Raw genomic sequence first — 5528 nt, 5'->3', positions numbered from 1 at the left:
TTCTGCCGAGTTGCCTTTGTAGTTAGTACCAATAAAAAGCTTTTCACTAAACTTATTCCAACCTGTTGCTTGGAATACATAATTCAAGGTTACTTATTTTCAGGAATTCTTTCCTCTGCTTGTTTCTAGTATTGCTTTTACAGGGGAGGTAGAGCTGACACCCACTTCAATTTTCTCTTCCTTAATGATGGGATAATGTTTTCTACCACAGATAAAATCGTGGGCTTCAGTGAGATAATATATATCACACAGTAGGTGCCCAATACATGTTAGCTAAAAATTTCCTTACCTTCCACAATGCCCCATATTCATTTCCTCCTGCTCCTATGGGTGAAGTCTGTCTCCCACGGCTTGTCTATACCTTGTATGTTTCAGCCTTTCTGAGCAGCTACTCTTTTTTTTTTTTTTGGCAAGTGGCCACTTCGTGAAAGCTAGTGATGGCTTTGTGAGAGCTCACCGTAAATTGAGGGAGGATTGTTCAGTTAAAGGTACAGAAACTTTCACCAAGTCTGTTGTTCCTCAAGCATGCATTTATTCAGTCTTTCACTCAAAACATATGCATTAAGATTTGAATAGGTATGAAATCTTTTACTATCTTTCTGTGACTGTATAGCACACAAACTCCCGCAAGACCAATTGGTCACCTTCATTCAGAGACTCAGCTTGAAAGAGTAGCGTTTATCTGGAACATNACAGAAACTTTCACCAAGTCTGTTGTTCCTCAAGCATGCATTTATTCAGTCTTTCACTCAAAACATATGCATTAAGATTTGAATAGGTATGAAATCTTTTACTATCTTTCTGTGACTGTATAGCACACAAACTCCCGCATACAGAAACTTTCACCAAGTCTGTTGTTCCTCAAGCATGCATTTATTCAGTCTTTCACTCAACACATATGCATTAAGATTTGAATAGGTATGAAATCTTTTACTATCTTTCTGTGACTGTATAGCACACAAACTCCCGCCAGACCAATTGGTCACCTTCATTCAGAGACTCAGCTTGAAAGAGTAGCGTTTATCTGGAACATTTCCATGCTCAAGGCAAAGACAAAAAGGAGATGGAGAATTATGTGGTGGGTCTTAAAGCCCTGGTCATTGCTTCTGCCCTCATGCCATAGGTTGGAGTTTATATGCTCACTCCTGAGTTCAACAGGTGGATGTGTAATCTTCTCACAGGGAAGGAGATCACAGGGAGGGGATCCAGAATATTTAGCAATCACCAGTGCTACCAATTTTCCATTAGACACAGTCACTGCATTTTGCCTCAAAATCACTAGATGTTCCTATGCGCCTCAGCTTGCAGAGCATTTACATCAATATGCTCACTCATGTATCTAGGTTCAGTCAGAATTCCCCAACACACTTTATGAGTCCCTACTCTGTGTCTTTGGCCATATCATTTCCATCTAATGGCATGTCTTTCCTCTATATTAACCTAGTGAAATTCTGCAGATTCATATGAGAATGTGAATAAGAAATTCAAAAATAAATACAAATAGCTAAGAAAATTGTTCAACCTCATAAATAATAAGAGAAGAAATACTAAAAGAAATTCCATTTGGGGCTTAAAATAGGCAAAGATTTAAAAGAAAAAATGTAGTATTGCTCAGAGGGGAGCAAAACAGATATTTTCATTTACTATTGATAGGAGTAGATATCCAGATACTTACAAGTATTTTATATCTATAGATAACAAATGTACACAACATTGCATATGTGAAGATGGACATTGCAGCATTTTTAAATTGCAGTAGTATTAAAAAATTGGAAAGAACTGAAGTATCTTCCATCACTCTCTAACCCCTATTCATACATTTATCACTTCATGATAGGCACATGCATGCACACAAACACACATCTCTTTGCTTGCTTAGTATTGCCTTCCTCAGAGAGTGTAAGCTCCACAAGGACAGTGACTTTATCTTTCTTGCTCACCATTATACCTCCAGTCCCTAGAACATTGTCTGACACACAACGGTCACATAGTAAATGTTTTATTGGATGAATAAACACATTAATCTTCAGAGGTCTGTTTAAATTTAGAATAATGTATTCACATTAAATCACATTTTTGAAAAAGATTTAATACATAAAAAATACTTATCATATATAATAAGGACACATATGGTTGTTATATCAGACTGATGAGCTTATGATGGTTTTCCGTTCCTTTTTTTTTACGTCCATCTGCATTTTCCAAATAATTATCAGTGAGCTTGTACTATTATTATGATCAAACAAACATTATAAAAGACAAAAAATCCTGGAGGTCCAGCTCAACTGTAATCTCTCCCATTAAACATTTTCTGAATTCTCCAATCACTGGTGACTTTGGCCTCTACAGTCCTCAGGACACTGTGACTTTGGCACTCACCTGTGATTTTTGATTTTGGGTTCAGCCCATGTGTGTCATTATCTGTATTCCTCTTGGGCCGACATCCTCTGCCCACATTGTCCTGCACAGGGTGGGTGGAGGGATAGTGTTCTAAAACAGGCAGAGCAATAGGAAGACTAGGGAGGAGGAAGAAGTGGGGAGAATGTGGAGATGCCAGTGTACCAGAGAAGCCAGCAGAAAATCAGAAACAGGCTCCTTTTTGGTTTTAAAAATTGACTCTAAGAGGATTTTTTCACTTGAAAACAGGGTTACCTTTAGCTTCAAAGGATTCCTCTAGAATCTACTGCTGGCTGCACTTGAGGTCATTGAAGCCCTCACTTAAATGAGTCACATAAATTCCCAGGATTGATCGTTCAAGAGTTTGAGAGATACTAAAGAGGCTTATTGAATGTTACAGGAAAGGTTACACAGGTAAAGGAGTAAGAGATAAATAACCATGTTGGAAACGTAATTACAACCTTAGCTCCCAAATTGGCCAGTTACCCTCTTACCTGTTTTCACTCTGCACTTGCCCCTGGCTTCTGTGAAATGCAACTTTGGTGGGAGTGGAGGAGGAGCCATAACAGCCTGCATAAAGGAACTTCAACTGACTTCAGTAAATGTGCCAAAATCAATTAACCAAATGGGGATTGGACTTCAATATAGACTCCCAGACAGGTTACATACAGATTTCAAAGATGATGCTGTTGTACTGTGCAAGTTTGGAACTAGTCTCTGCGATCTACTCATAGCCTAGGATCCAGTATCTTTTTTTTGTTGCGCATATTTAATTTTGGGGAACAGGCAATAAAATCATCCCAAACCATATTTAGTGAATATAATTGAGCTGTATTTCTTTTGACACACAGAAAAGAAAATTAAGAAGAGGGCACAGTGTTCAAGTGCATAAAGAAGGAAGGGAGCTAAATTTTGCTTTCTGTGATGTTAGATGCTTTTTCAGAAGTCCTCTCAGCTAATCTTAAAGAATCTTAGGAGGAAGTCATCATTTTCTGTTTTACAGACCTAAAAGCTACATCTCAGAAAGTTGAGTAACTTTCTGAAGGTCCCACAGGTAAGTGGCAGAGCTGGAATTCAAAGTGCATTTTCTTTTCATTGCAGCTCAGTGACTGAAGGTGAGTCCTAAAGAGAGCCTCCAACAGTTCTCATTAAGGCAGAAAGTCATCTCCCTGAGGGGACGCCTGGGTTTATTGCCAATATACAAAGGGTTATTAAACATAACCAGAATAAATGAAAAAACAAGGTGCCAGTTAATCCAGATTTTTTCATTTTTCATATAACTGACAGATACTGACTGGTACTGCTCTTACCAAATTAAAATAATATTCTTAAATGGAGACAAAAATGTTCTTACTGCCAAGTCCATATGAATTAAAATATTTTGTTTCATCCTTTATATCAATGTCTTATTTTTAGCATAAAGAAAGATATGAATGGTTTATTAATTAAAATTATTTTCTCCTTATAACCAATACTTAAATGTTTTTAAAGAAAGCATATCACATTACCAGTTTGTTGTGGGTGCCTACCTCACAGTCCAGCCAGGGCTTGTGTCATATCCAATTGGTTGGAGTTCCCACACATGATGTTTCTCATCTCTCTACATTTGTCCCTTGTATTCCTGATGCTGGAAATGCCTTCCCCCATTTTAACTCACTCATTTATATTCCTTAGTGTTCAGATTAGGTGTGACCTTCCCCAGGCAACCTCCTCTGCCAGCTCAACTACAAACTGTATAAATTGTCTTTTATCTGGTTCTTGAATAGCATAATAGCTCAACTGCATTTAACATAAGTTTGTTGAACAAACAACTCACTAAGTAAATGAGTGAGCATGTAGTTGTATAAATCCCCTTGTACTTAGTATTATTAAAGCCATCCTATATCTCTTAAGAGACCTAGGCTTTTCCCTTTATGTCAGTATGCCAAATAAGTCTTACTTTATGAGGCCACAATTCTCCTTTTAGTGAAACAGCACCATGCAAATCCAGTTATTTCATTAAAAGAAAATTGATGTCAAAGGCACAGATCTCCCAACCTAGACTTAAGGATTCGAAATGCTCAGAGGTCTAATCCCCTGGTGGCCTCTAAACTATGATTATGAGCTATTGGAAAGGAATTTAGTTGTGGCATTTATCACACAGAAATATTCCATGTTCCTGTGCATTCTAATTGGTGACCTTTTTCTCCGAAATATTTTCTTTAACTGACTCTAGCAATGGTGAAGACAGATGCAATTAAAGACTTATTCCTTGGAAATAAAAAACAACCAATAACATGGGTATCACAAAAGCCTGATAAATCATAGGTGATGGTTTTTACAATGGTGTTCAGTGTCCTCAGTCTGGAGTGATTCAAATATGAATAAATAAAAACTTCTCAAAGGGGTAATATCATATTGTTCTTGCCACATATTGTAGCAATGCATGGACGATATGACATGACATTTGGCCAGGCTACTGAAACTTAATGGATTGCCCTTGAAAGTGTCAGAATTTTCAGGGGAGAAAAACCAAAACCTCGCTCTTGGGTACCAGTTATGGTTTTGTTACTATTAGCTGTGTTACCTTAGTCAACTCACTTTAACTTTTGAATGTTAGCTTACTTGTAAAGCAAAGATTAAAACAGAGATAGTTCTGTTTTTCTTAGATGCTTTTGTAAAAAGGAGCTGAGATGATGACGATGTGGTGCGATCACAATATTGAGAAGTGCTATCTTCTCCATCAATGTGCCACCCTTCTCCGTCGTCCTCTCTAGTGTTTTCACAGACATAGCCCTGCTAAACTAAAGCAAGGCCTCTAAGCTCCACCTACGCCACCCTTCTCCGTCGTCCTCTCTAGTGTTTTCACAGACATAGCCCTGCTAAACTAAAGCATGGCTCTGAAGGGCACTAAGCTCCACCTATTCCTTCTCCCTTCTCCTCATGGATAGGTGAGACCCTGGTTCCCAGATATTTGTATTTCATAGACCAATAATATTATTTTAATGGAGAACTAAGAGAGAGAAGGGTAGCTATTTTCTTTACAATGTAAGGATATTTAGAGAAAAAAATGTCCATCTACTATCACATCATTTCAGAAGGAAAAGAACTTTAATAACCCAAAACAAACAAAATATACCCTCAGGGAAAAA

Source organism: Galeopterus variegatus, unplaced genomic scaffold (assembly GCF_000696425.1).
Source record: "Galeopterus variegatus unplaced genomic scaffold, G_variegatus-3.0.2 Scaffold2229, whole genome shotgun sequence".
NCBI lineage: Eukaryota > Metazoa > Chordata > Mammalia > Dermoptera > Cynocephalidae > Galeopterus > Galeopterus variegatus.
The sequence above is the reverse complement of the archived record's forward strand: the minus strand, read 5'-3'. Positions refer to the sequence as shown.